This window comes from Atractosteus spatula, unplaced genomic scaffold (genome assembly GCF_055471065.1).
Source record: "Atractosteus spatula isolate fAtrSpa1 unplaced genomic scaffold, fAtrSpa1.hap1 Scaffold_171, whole genome shotgun sequence".
NCBI classification, from domain to species: domain Eukaryota; kingdom Metazoa; phylum Chordata; class Actinopteri; order Semionotiformes; family Lepisosteidae; genus Atractosteus; species Atractosteus spatula.
Genome location: NW_028296732.1, coordinates 34227 through 48770, shown reverse-complemented (window position 1 = coordinate 48770; position 14544 = coordinate 34227). Strand labels below are relative to the sequence as shown.

At 40.0% G+C, this 14544-nt stretch overlaps 2 non-coding genes across 2 annotated transcripts; one reads left to right on the top strand and one right to left on the bottom strand.

The window, feature by feature from the left end:
* The first annotated feature begins 1484 nt into the window (after window positions 1-1484).
* trnaa-agc (transfer RNA alanine (anticodon AGC)) lies at window positions 1485-1557 on the top strand. The gene has a single exon. It is a non-coding gene; the product is annotated as a tRNA-Ala (tRNA).
* A 7137-nt stretch (window positions 1558-8694) lies between these two features.
* On the bottom strand, window positions 8695-8768 carry trnan-guu (transfer RNA asparagine (anticodon GUU)). The gene has a single exon. It is a non-coding gene; the product is annotated as a tRNA-Asn (tRNA).
* Between the last annotated feature and the right edge of the window lie 5776 nt (window positions 8769-14544).

Sequence of the window (14544 nt, the reverse complement as noted above, 5' to 3'; positions counted from 1 at the left end):
TGATATCAAGGCGGTGTAGGACTGCACACGTCATAGTGACTGTGCAGCTCCTACTGGACTGGTCCGCAGAGCAAGTGAGAGGCGAGCAACACGCTGTTCTGAATTTCCTAAGACTCATTCCCAAGGTCAGAGAAGCAACACTGAACTAAAATGACCTGAAAAGGTCTGTTACAGAAGTCTCTGAAGTTTATCTTTTTAGAGCTGCAAATACAATTAATTTGCAAATATAATTTCTGTTTTACTTATAAGTCAAAAATGCTACACAGGAGAGACCTCTGTAACTACAGTGAACTAAAATGACCTGAAACAATCTGCTCCTCTGACTTTGTGAGTGAGTGAGAGAAGTGAGACTGTTCAGAACTGTCTTAAATAATGACTTTTAAAAAGAGGACATGTCCTTACACTGGCCTACAAACGTTATGCTCGGAATCCCCAAATCCTATCCCTTTTCACTCTCAAAAGTGTAGAGTACCATCCTAATGAAAATCTAAACAAATCTATTAAATTAACAGTCAGAGGGGCCAGATCACATTTAAGACATACACTGAATTTAAATATGTATTTAATTTTTGTTCTTGTTGCTCCCCAGGAATTCTGAAAATTCACTATTGCATATTAAGGCTCTACATCTATTAGCTGAAATATCGAATCTTATAGACATTAAAATACATTGTTAAATTGCACTGATTAATAAACAAGAATTAATTAAACTTCACTGTGTATATTTCTGGTGTGTCTTTAAAGCAATTTTAGGGAAATATTACAATAAAATTCAAGCGACTGATGCAAGTTCATTTCTGACTGAGGATATTATTTCCACTATTTTCAGGAACGTTCTAATATCATCTGGTGTTCTGCTTAGTCACCCACTGCACCAACGACTACAGGGCAGCAGCTGTTACTGTGGATTCCTTACAAATGAGGGACCTCTCGCATCCTCATAACCTCATCATCAGAAAGTTGTGAGTTTCGGGGCAGGGCCACTTCCTCTCTTGCTCTTTTCAGACACTTGCGGCAACTGTTCGCTCATAACCACGTCTGGAATGCGTGACCTTTACACGGGGGAGAAGCAACGCCAAATCCCTTTTCTAAACAACATTCACATTCAGAAATAAGTCAAGAAATTTGCGCTGCTATCAGCCTGCCCATGTTGCCAAAGAAAGATTCACTCGGCGTCAACATGGCAGAACAGCGATCACTTGAAAACAATGTTCCACACTCCGTAAGCAAGAACTTCAGTGTTTGCAGTCATCCGATATGGCGATAGTCAAAGGAACGCAAAACACGAAGCGTCAAAAGACAAGATAAGTTGATGGAAAGAGCATTGAATTGATGAGCACAAAAGTTCAGCACGTACAATAGGCAACGAAGGTCCCAGCGTCGTCATCGCACTTGAAAGGACTGCCTTGCAGACCAAGGGCAGTGGGCGGTGCCCTGTAGAGGGGCAGAGGCGGTAAGACATGATGCAGAGAAGCCTGAAGCAAGGGGGATTAGCTCAAATGGTAGAGCGCTCGCTTAGCGTGCGAGAGGTAGCGGGATCGATGCCCGCATCCTCCAGGTCTGAGTTTGGAGCACCGGGAGCCAGGCGCTCTCCTTTAGCCTCTGCGACTTCTGACAGGTGCTCCTCCGTTGCGGAGAGAACGTCCTTCAGTTGTCAAGCATTGAAGGGCCACGCCTCCTTCCCAACCTCAGTCTGCACTGAGTGCGTCTCCGGCATTTTCTCGTCCGATTTGTCAGCTTAGCAAGTGAAAAGTATATCGGAGTAAAAACAGTGCTGATAATACTCTCACAAATTGTTAGAAGACGTGCTTTTGATCATCAATTGCTTAACAATCACATTCGTTCGACTTGAGCCATCAAGCTCGTAGTTTCCCTTCAAATCTTGAAAGCTGCCAGTGAGCACATCATAGTCTGCAGGATGCCCCGTAACTTGAGTACTTCAACAGAAAGAAGAGCAGACAGCTCCACAAATATGCGAGGCACAGAGAGCGCAAGGCGTGGAAAGAGCGTTAAATTGATGAGCACAAAATTTCAGTTCGTACAATAGGTAACGAAGACTAAGACTTGCAGACTAAGGGCAGTGGGAGGTTGCTGTTTTGAGACGGAGGCATTGGGACGGTGGGCCGAGATCTATTCTTCTTAAGGAATTCTTCATCGTGAAAGATCAGTCCACAGGTTATCTAAAGAACTTACAAATTTTTTGGACTCAGGGAATCACGAGCTACCGGAAGGGAGTGAAGTGCTGAAACACATGACATGCCCTCTTGATCTCACATGCACAATTCTGCTGCAACATGCACAGCTACCGTCCACACCAGGCAGTGGGGCTTCAGCAGAATTTGCTACGCCACCTGCAAATACATATCCAGCTGCACACATATACATGGCTTCCTGTCCTTTTCATGATCTCAAAAAAAAGCATAGCGTGGTTTTCCTGCCACCTGATTGACCGCATCTCCCTCAGAATGTGCCCCGCTGCATTCATTGCTGAAGCAGGACGGAGGCTAACGGACATGCCAGAACAGTGAGGTTCAGCGATCTCTCCAAAATATTGTGGTTGTAGTGGAAGAAATATGGTTTAAATTGTACCTTGGTATTTCAAACTCTCTCTAGAATGTTATCCATTTCTATTTTATTTTGACAGGAACTGTTAAAAGGCTAATGACACTAGATGAAAAGAGAAGAAAGAAAACACAACGTTTCGGCCGTGGAGCCTTCTTCAGGTGTGAGGGCTCCACGGCTGAAATGTTGTGTTTTCTTTCTTTTCTTTTAAGCATGGAATAGACCTATTACTTGTTCCTTTGCAGCCTACACATGCTGACACAGCTCCCCACCTGAACTGCTAATGATACTAGATGCCTGGTAGTTTGTGGTACTTGGTTATTGTCTTATGTTTGCTCAAACTGCATATGTGTGATTGCATATTTTTGTGTATTTTCATATGTCAATATTTAATTCACTCACATTCCTGTATGCTTGGAAGGAAGGCAGATTGGATTTGGCACAGGACGCCTGCTCATATATGTTGATCTTTGTTGGGCTGGAAAAACTGATAAAAAGTGTATGAAAAAAGCTCTCCCCAACATTTCCCTTCTCTTGGCCATGGTTACACTGCCCTTTCTTTCCGTCTTTTGTCCTTCTACAAAGATTCCAGGGCTCTTTATCCACCATAATATCATAAGCCAAAAATAACCATCTAATGTGTAAACAGCATTTGTAATGTTGGTAGCTGGAAGAGGTTAAGTATGTTTGCAAGACCTAGTTGATTACACCACAGACTTACCTTGTTGTTGTCAGTTTTTTTTTCTCTTTTAAAGGCTGTGCTGGACTGTACCACTATCATAGAAGATTTTTTCAGGACACATCGCAGTTCCATAGTAGAATTTATCAATAGTAGAATTCCATAGGACATTATTTATCAACATCTAACATTACCCAGTGTGAGACTCTGCCAGTAAACCTCAGAGCATTGAGTTCTCCACTGGTGAAGATGGCTTTCTGAAGTCATGAAATCCACTGCTTGGATGCCTGAGAGACAGTGATTGAATCCTGGCTGGAAATAGGCTCTCTGTTAGTGTTGATCTGTGAGAATTATGTGGTAAAAAGGGAACACTCCTTTACTTTAGTCACTTTGAAAGTTCAAATGTACAGATCTTCAGAAACCCCAGTCTGAAGGATGAAGCAGGTTCTGCTCAAGAAGTTGCCTACGTTTTGCTCCATTCACTCCAAGCAGATAGTCCAACATTTGCCTTCTCTTGGCCATGATTACACTGCCCTTTCTTTCATCTTTGTACTTCTACAAAGATTCTAGGACTCTTAATCCACCATAATATCAGAAGCCAAAATTAACCTTCTAACATGTACAAATCATTTGCAATGAAAGGAGGTGGAAGGGTTTAAGAATGTTTGTAAGACCTGGTTGATTACCACACATAGACATACTTTGTTGTCAGTTTTTTTTCTCTTTGAAAGGCTATAGGAGGGGCGTGATGGACTGTACCACTATCATAGAAGATGTTTTTCTTCTAAGGACACTTCTGTAGAGGCAAGGCTTATTTAAAATACAGGAATTAAGTTTGCTGCTCCCTTGCCAGTCCCTCTCTCCCTCATCTCAGTGCAGCTGGATACAGAGAGGCCATTCCATCTGGTTCACATTTAAGGTGTTTTTCTAGCTGATAGAGTTTCCTGATAAGGAACAGCTCCCAAGGCTGAGATTCACCAGCCACCCTAATAAATGGTCATCTCTGGCGCCTTACTGTCTGGGAGATTCCATGGGAGAGTCTCATCCCAAGGTTTACAACCCTAAGGTCAGAGGTCATTGTTACTCATCCTCCACCTCAATCAGCCAATCAGGAACTGGTAGGGCAGGGTAACTCCACATGGGTCTCGAATGCCTGCGGAACTTTTAGCCACTGAACTACCGTAGTTCCTCCAGATAAAACAGGCAGCACAATGCCCAGAAGGTGCCCCTCCAGGACATTCTCAGACTCAGCTCGGACAATCACGTGACGGCCAGTGTGTCCGAGTGCCAGGACTTAACTTTGTTCTAAGAGTCGAGAACAGAGGTTGCCCATGCATAACAAAAAGATCTGCCCCAGGTTAGCCTAGCTGACAGCCTCGTGAACCACCGGTACTCCACCGCCAAAGCTCGCCTGATCAACGAGTGAACTACGGTCGGAACTGTCGACAGCTGAATCTCAGGATTCAGGACTAGCGCTACATCGGGAACGAACTGGTCTTCTTCCCATCTAAAGAGTGTGACTGGCTTGGACCCGCAGTCACTTTCCATGTGCACAAGCTCTGCTAGTTTCAGCCAACACTAACTCGCCGGTCTTCAAAGAGCATCAGCAGCGCATCGCAGCAGGAATCTTTCCCTCCTCTCCTTCTCGCCAGCCGCACCGGCCACTGCCTGGCACCGAGCCAGAGAGCGCCGATTGCACACAGCAACAGCCTGCCACTGCTTCTTTGTGTCCGCGGGAGATCTGAATCCACACAGATCGGATGAGTATTCAACATTCTGCATTACAGCTCGAGAATTCAATTGTTACCTCAACCACAATTGATATCAATCTAATACCTATGAGTGATGTACTTGCTTTTGAGTATCTAGTGTAGAAGTTGTAATCCCAGTTCATTTACGAAACAGTCTAAATGAATGGTATACTGAATGTATGTCCCTCTTGGTTTGGAACTCTTCATGATTTAATATATAACTTTTGTATTCTGCTAACCCACACTCTTAAGATCTGTTATGTTTATATGCACATTTTATGTATTAATAAGTGTATTAGTATCTGTGTGTGTGCGTTAATGAGTTAACCCGCGAGGTCGGTTTTCTAATAGCCATCAAAGAATCATTTTGTGACTTACTGCTACAATTAATAATTGTCCCAGTAAATCCACAAAACCCCTACACATTCATGGAAACCAATATTTACCTGCTAATCCAGAATGCAGCAGAGAACAGTTGGAGAGAAGGTTAGTATTGGTCGATACTGCATCACAGAGGTCAGTCTCTTCCCCCTCATTATGCAGGCTGACTTGTTCACGATGAACTGTGCTCCAGTGACAGTCAGCTGCAATCACTGACGCAGACACAGTGTTGATATACTGATGGCACTTTGGCTGATTTGGTTAACATGCTTCCTCTTAAACAGGAGATTCTGCGTTCAAATCCCAGCGGTGCCTTTCTTCCTGTCTTGTCTTACAAAATGTATCACTATGGATGATTATGTGCAGCTTCATTTTGTTTAATGCAAGTTTTCATTTTCTTTCTGGAACAACTTGCTTTTCATGAAATTCATACAGCCTGTGAAAGCTGAAATACAAATCTTGCATTGTATATCGCAGGCTGGTAAGAAAGAGGCATTATTTTCTTTTTTTTAATCAGAAGCTTGCAAATGGAGAAAAGGGACACACGTGAATCTCTGTTAATTGAAAGGTTAGTGGTTTGAGCCCACCCAGAAATGCACTTCTCATTATTGCAATGTAAACCTCATCTCTACTTATTCGGATTTCTTAGCAAAACCTTAACCCACTTGATATTTGCAGGAAATGTGAATGTTTTTGTTTAACAATTAAGTACGTAAGTCAATATCACTGGGAATGGCCAATAATGACCAACATTCAAGGACATCATATTTATCCATGGACTTTGATCTTCGAACGGCTGGCAGAAAAATTAATTTATGCTCTCGTTGCATCCTTATTTAGAATATTTAAAATTATGACACAGATTTGTTGGAGAACTTGACAAGCAAAAAAGACAGTTGGACAGCATGATTATGTTAGGACTGTACATTTGTATTTTAATACTTTTGTATATTTATCTTAATTTTAATATACATGTAACCATAAATGCTGTTCTATGTAAATACATTTTGTTGTATTTTATCATATTTTAGCTGAGGGCACAAGGGGGTCTATTATACCTTGCAAAACTTCCAAGACAACTATAACAGAGGCTCATATTTTAATAAAATTTGCTTTAAAAGAAAACCAAAATTTGTACAATATCATCCCTCAATATCAACGTTCAAATGAAGGATTTAAAGAAGCAACAGTGATAGGAGAGTACATTGATTTTGGACCAATATTTGCATCTGAACAATCCTTCCTCCTGGAAAGAAGAAAAAACAGGTATGTTTTGAGTCTCATGATGATGCTCTTCTGGATAAAAACAAAACAGTGCAAATTTGTTTCTGATGTATTTTTGATTAAATTATAACTGTCATCGAAGAGAAATTTGATCAGTTGAATGCAGTCAAAACTTTCGACATTTTATATGATGACAGGACGTACATTTAGGACTCAGTACCGATAACACTGCTGCTATTGATGGAGTAGAAATAAGTGATGTATTGGCAGTTTTATCTGAGGCAAGAAGTACTAGAACACCTCCTATAAAAATGTTAGGATTCAGAGCAAGAAATATTTTTCCACCTCACCCAATGGTATTGCATTAACGAGGCTGAAGCTGGCTTCTTATTCGCCAGCTTCTTCTTCTGCCTTAAATGCTGCTGCTGTGATGTTATGCTGCCTTTCGCCTGTAGATGGCTCTTTACAGTAATTTATAAAAGTACTAATCGGGATGGATTACTGTATTTATCCTCAGTAAATGGGAATATGTAAGTAGTGACTATCCAAATAACATTTCTGTGTGAAACACATTTCAGAAAATTGTAAACCAATTTTCAAAACTCACAATAACACAAACACAATAAGTCAATAAGACGAAGGCAAAACATAAGTTCACAGGCACTTTCTGCATATTTACCACGACCTTGCCTTCTGATCATAAAAAGTCTTAAAATCTTGCATTTTACAAGAACTTTTTAATATAAATGGGACATTTAGAACATGGCATATGAGAATATATGGTTAACCGAGGATGAGCAACGGGTGATGGCACTTTCTGCTTCTTGCTATAAACCTACCCCCTGGTTATAAAAACATCTAAAAATTCTGACACTGAGGTGTGAGAGACAATGGAACAGACTATCAAAATCCTGAACTTTAGGAAATTTTACTGTGCCATTTTTTTAAATATGACCCTGTGAACATGGCATGTCCCTCCTTCCTCATTACCAAAACATCTCAATGTTCCGACACTATGTACATTGGTAATTACAACACTTCACTGTTGCATTTCTGAGTTGTGACATTGTGAACATGGCATGTTAAAGTATATAGAAAATCTAGATCAGAACAGGCTAAATGCAATTCATAGTGATTTATCATTTTCTTACTTTCTAAATGAAAAAAAAAAATTCAGTGATTATGACACTTCGGTATGACATAAAATATGCTTCAATGACAGAATAAATAATCATGGAAAAAAATACCTACAGTGGACATTCATATTTGTGATTATAGGAAATTTAAATATCAGGTGAATAGCTGCGTCAGCATTCGTAGGCTGCAAAGGAACAAGTAAAGGGTTATTCCATGCTGAAAAGAGAAGAAAGGAAACACAACGTGTTGGCCGTGGAGCCTTCTTCAGGTGTTAGAAAGACAGGGCAGTATGCAAAGATAATTTTCTTTTTATCTTTGCTGACTGCAGTTTATCTTTGATGACAACATCAAAGAAATTAAGGAATTCTTACAGCTAACAGCTCCACATCAACTTCCTTCTATAACTAACCTCATCAGATCTCTCAACTCCCAACTCTTCCAGTTTCTCACTTCAGAGAAGGATAAAAAACTCAATCATCCTCTACAGAGAAAAACCATCAACACCCCTACCACCTCCACCAATCCTAACCTTGTTGTTACTATACCCTCTGACCTTTCCCTTTCACCCCTTTGCATCCTCAGCTAACATATTTTAATATTACAACCCAATTACAATAGATTGTACAGTATTTACAGTTTAAAATTAAGGTAAATATGTCAAAATATCAAAATCCATCTGCACAGTGCTAACAAAACAATGCTTGTCAAGTTCTCAAACAAATCTGCATTGTATTTTTAAAATATTTCAGCAGAGGATGTGACGGGAGTATAAATGACGATTCGAGGATCATTTTTCTTGGGTGAATATGGTTTTCTGGGGAGTTGCGATGTTGGGCATTATTGGACATTTTTGACACGTGTTGAACAGTCGCATTTCCTACAAATATTAAAATGGCTATGGTTTAGCTGAGAAATCCAATCGACCTATGCGAAAACAATGTTTACATCACAAAAGAAACCCGTCCCTGGGTGGACTTGAACCACCAACTTTTCGGTTAACAGCCGAACGCGCTAACCGATTGCGCCACAGAAACTGACTGGTGGAGTTTTTTCTCGAATCAAAAAAAAATCTCTTACCGTTCTTTTTGCCAGCCGGTAATATTTCTTCCGCACTGATAACCAAGAACTGAATTTCATGTTTCGCAAGCTGTGTGAATTTAATCAAAAACAAGTTTTCCAGAATTTCCAGAACACATGCATTTAACGAAATCAAGCCCTTTGTGAGTGCCCAAAATGGTACGTTCTGTACTACAAGATAGGAAGAAATACACGGCTGGGATTTGAACATAGGTTCTTTTGTTTAATTGAGAAGCGCTTTAACCAACTAAGCTATGGTGACAGGACGACCATCACCTTTTACAGATACTTGGACACACCGCTCTGAGACATCTGCGTTCAGAAAGCGCTGAACCTGCTCTCAGAGCAAATTGCCTCTTTTACATACAGTAGCAGCCCCGACACTGAGAAACGAAGAGAACTGGCTTTTATCTGGAATTTTTCATGTCCAATGCGTTTGACATCTCCCAAGGGCGACAGAGTTCTTTTGCAACACTATTTCTTCTTCTTTTTTCTTTCTGTACGCTTTGATAAAAAACGAGAAATCGTGCAAGGGAAAAATGTCTTTTTTTCATAGAGAAAACGTGCACCAGGAAATGTTGTGTTGAGAAGAAGTGATTTAACATGATACGTGACCTAATTTATCGAAGCAAATGCTCACCCAGCAAGGTCTGGAGAAGTTGGAGAGTCTGGTGGATGCGATAATTATACGGTGTTGTGGAAGAAAACAGTCTTTCTTTGAATTCTCAATCAATCGGAATTTCAGTGCGAAACATAAACCCTTTGTCTGATTTAAAGACATTATATTTTAAAACTCATAAAAATTCAGAAAACACATGTTTCTCATTTAGAAATTTTAGAGGGCGTCGTGTATTACTAGTAGCGGCACTGAGCACACTATGGGGGAATTCAGGTTATGTGAAATACCAGCGGTTTAATAAATAACGCATCTGATGTCGGATCATAAGATTGTAGGTTCGACTTCTACCTGGCTCGTGTAAATTGTATTCAAGCTTCTCAGTAGTAGATGTCTATTATGTAATGAACCGTACCTGAAAGCAAACGTTGGGTCTGTTTCCTGTTTTCCAGCATGAAATAGCAAATCGTTACAAAAAGTACCTGCTAATGTCTAATGAATTTTTTTTCAAATGACATTTTCAGGCTTCAGACACTTTTTAATAAAACAAAAGTGTCCGGAAACTCCCTAACTTTCAGGTTTGCTTGAACCTGTATTAAAAGAAGTTATTTGAAACTTCCGGGATTCCATTCTCTGATGTAGCTGTCTCTAAAGACGGATGTGATGTTTCGCAGATGTGAACTGTGCCTTCTGTCTTGTGTTCAAGGGTATTCGCTCTGTGAGATCCTAACTGCATGTCCAGTAGGGCTCTGTTTTGTTTAGATTATCTATGTGGTGTACAGATAGAACTCAACTACATGGTGTGAATTCCGTGTTCAGGACGAGCAGAACCTGAAAAACTAAAAGCAGACCTCGACATAATTTGAACACAGAGCCTTCTGATGTGGAGTCAGACATGCTACATTTGCGCCACGAGGTCACTACTATCAGCTAATTTGAATTCCCCAAAGGAGACAAATCAGTTTCACAAAAAAATTCTCCTGTGAAGAGCACCGCTCTTCCAAAGAGAGTCTCTTCATCCCAGACCACATTTTATTCTTTCTGCGCAGCTCTTGTCCAGGTGTTGTTCTCGATAACAGATCCAGGAACACTGACTGTTTTTCTATTTTTTTTAATTAAGTACCCCATGGTGCGACGGTAGCACGTCTGACTCTAAATCCCGAAGTTAATTTTCAAAGTATATCGGAGTCAATTGATACTGATCAGGTTCTGCTGCTGCTGAACCCGCAGTCTTCACCTTAAAGTTCAATTCCCCAAGCCTTCTGACCTTATATGTCCATCCCTTCTCGTCAAAACTCGTATTTTCACAGGGTACCCTTCAGAAATCGCAGTATAGAATGAAAAACTCCAGTAGATCTCGGCTGCTGTTGGTGATTTTCCTTTAAAAACAAATTAATCTCCGGAAATTTTGCGGAGTGTATCACTTTCACTGAGACCGAGGAGTGTTAAGATATACATGAGTCTTTGTGGCTCGGGTGTTAACCAAAAGGGTGGTGGTTTGAGCCCTCCCAAGGACGCTATGAGCCTTTTAATGTACAAACCCGTCTCACTTCATCTCCACGGCCGGTCTTGTACCACAATTAAATACAGAGCCCGCAGGGGGTAGTAGGCTCGCAAATATAGCTCACTGTGTATAAAATGAAGAAGCAGAGGTTAGTTTCTTATCTGCATGTTGCAGAGCCTTACGCAACTCGTACCATTAGCTGAGGTTTGATCCCTGCACGGGCTATTAGTTGAAAGGCCATTGTAAATGACGTGTAAGAGATTTATCCAGCTGGCTTTTATGTTTCACACTAAATTGCTATCTTGAAACCAAAATAGAAATATGGAACACAACCGTTGTTCCCCAAGAAGGAAAGCTGTTTTGTACTGACGTCACTCCTTTTTATGTAACCCAGATTGTAAAGACAACTCTGCCCTATCAAAGGAAAATGTTACACAAAAGTTGGAAAGCACACTCTGAACCCATCTGTATATTTGATTCCCGCGATCTGTTCAAAGCTGCTTAGTGCTTTGCAAGCAAATCAAATCATTTCAGGGAAGAAACTCAGTTTAGTGAACTACTTTTGTATTTTCACTCATTGAATTTGATCTTTGTATTCTCTTTGCATTCTCAGCAATAATATTTCAAAATTACAGTTCGGATTTATTGGAAAACTTCACAAGCATAATTAGGTTGGAACTGTAAAATTGTTTTTTAATATCTTGGTATATTTACCTTCATTTTAATATAGATATAACCATAAATGATGTTAAGCATATTGAACTTTTGTCGTACTTTTTAAAACATTTTAACTGAGGACACACGGCGACTATTATACCTTGTGATACATGCAAGACATCTGTAAACGAAGATGTAATTACAATAAAATTGGCAATTAACAGAAAACCACAATTTGTATAATATTATTCCTCGATATCAATGATCAATTAAAGGATTTGAAGAAACTATCAAAGAAACAGCAGCAATAGCAGATGATTTTAGTTTTGAACCCATCTTTACACCTCAATAATTCATTTGTCCTCGAAAAAAGAAAAGACAGGCATATTTTGAGTCTCATAATTATCCTCTTCTCGATCCAAAAGAAACGTTGATTGCTTCTGTAGTTTTTTGGATTTTCTTACAAAGATCTCACGAAGTATTGCCAGGATCTATATTTAGCATTCGGTAGCGATAACACTGCTGATATTGATTGAGTAAAAATCTATGATGTATTGACAGCTTTATCTGAAGCGAGAAATCCTCGAACGCCGCTTATGAAGTGCTGGGATTCATACCAAGAAATGCCTTTTGTTTTCCCACCCAAAATGCTACTATTACATTACATATTATGCAAACATTACCAGTTTTAGTAGCTTCTGGGCGCGATTTTCCAAAACACAAACTAATTACAAATTATTTAAGATGAACCATGTCCAAAAATTGTAAATCAGGATTAATATAATATCAAATGAAATTACTACAGAAGAAAATGTTTAACTGAAATATGAATAAGACTATGCAAGCCTACAAAACAGAACAATTCAATATTTATAACTTATTTTTTTATTTTTTGAGAAATGGGCTCACACACCGGAAGACACTAACTTTTCTCTTCGTTAGAGTATGTGAATAACAGTTTAACCCCAAATGTCTGTAATTGTGATTCTGTTAAAATTCAAAAAAGCATCTATCAATAGTAAGAAATTATTAAGAAAGGATGAAATTGTGTTATTTCATAAACTGTAAGACATGAAGACATTTACAGGTTATATCCTTTGCTTTGTCTTTTAAGGCAAGCGTTCAGGATCCAAGCCCATGTTCGGACGGTTGTGTTTCTCTTGTAATCATCAAATGGCATTGTTTTGTCCGTCAGTTCTTTCTTGAGTTGTACCATGGATATTTTATACCATCAATACTTTTCATGCTCTTTTGCATTTTCCTTCACATACGGAAAAAAACTCAAGGCGTTCTTGTCACTGTGCTACACAGTACAGGACACGCAGTGAGGAATTCGTGCAGCTTTCAGCTCAGTGCGGAGTCCAGAGGGAGGACTCGCTTGGTGAATGATCTCTCAAGAAATCCCGGGTGAGATTCAACATCCCGGGTGAGGTTTTTCTGCAACAGCCACGACAAGTGTGAAGACGTTCTCTGGATTTCCTGAATGTGACTTTAAATTAGTTCACATTCTTTGGTACTTAACAGAACTAAATGCTTTGGTGGTACATTTAAAACTGCAGAGAACACTGTAGTTTAATTGTGTAAACCTGGCTCTCTATGAACACAAGCAAAGAGTTCTCACTTAACAGAAGACTGCAATGTGAGCACAGTACCATAAAGCACTTGAAAATGCCAGGGATCAAACACAGGACCTCATATACAGTATGCAAAGCATACACTCTACCACTGAGCTACATCCACAACATAGAAGGCTGTGGAAGCGACTTAGAGATGTGCAGGTGCTCCCAGAACACAATCCATCGTTTGCATCTTTTAAGTGCTCTTGATTAAACTATACATAGAAAAACAGCAGTACTGATGATTTTCATGGACTGATGCACACTTGTTCTGTACAACTCCAGTGATAAAACCTTGTCTGTAAATATTGTAGAACGTAAAAGGGTGAAACAACGCTCCATCCACAGGAATGGTAACAGAAAGGATCATTTTCTTATTTAATACGTCCTTTTGAGATGCCTTGTCAACGCACACAGACGTTAGAGCTGAACAAATATTTTGTACACAAGACGGCAGTGCGATATTAGAATTCCTGTCTTCTTGATGGATTCAGACTCCTTCTCAGAGGTCCATGCTTGCCAAATAACTTTACAGCTGTAGCGGCAATGCTTATAAATAAGACAGAATTAAGCGTTGCTATGCTTTCCTAAATGAGGCCCCATCTCACTCTCCCTCTCTGTGGTGCAGCCACAGAGAAGCTATTCATGCAGGCTGATTTAAAGATGTTTTCTTTTGATAAGGTACAGCTCCCAAACGGAGATGCACTTAGCTAAGCCTAGCTATCATGATCAATGGTCATCCATTGGCGCCTATCTGTCTAGGGAGTGCCGAATGGACATCTGGACTACATTCCTAAGTGTCAGGAGTAAGTGACTCACATCTCACCTTGATCAACCAATCAGGGATTGGCAGGGTGTGGTAACACCAAGTGGGTCTCCAATGCCTCCAATGTATTTCTGATGGAGCGCTATGAGCAAAGATTTAATAAGCTACTCCTGCCGATGATTCAGCTTAAAGAAGTAAAAGCTTCACAAACAAAAGCAGCTCGCTACCACAGCCAATATTAAATGTAATTGGTGGCACTTTACCATGTGCACTGGCTCAAAAGTGATCTCGGCAGACGTTGTTCCCTACAGTACGTAAAGCTGAAAGCGCCAAAGAGCATTTCCATTGAGAAAAAAAAAATCTGCCTTGATGTTAAACATAGAGAGCCTGTCTTTTAGAAGTTCTCCCTCTAAACACCTTGTGCAGCCTCCCGACAGACTAACAAAAAGCGCCTTTTCACCAACTCAATTTATAATACGCCCCTCAAAACTCACAACCGAATAACAATCCATCCGTATATTTGATTTCCAAGATCCATTCAAGGCAACTTGGCTCTTCGCAAGCAAATAATTTC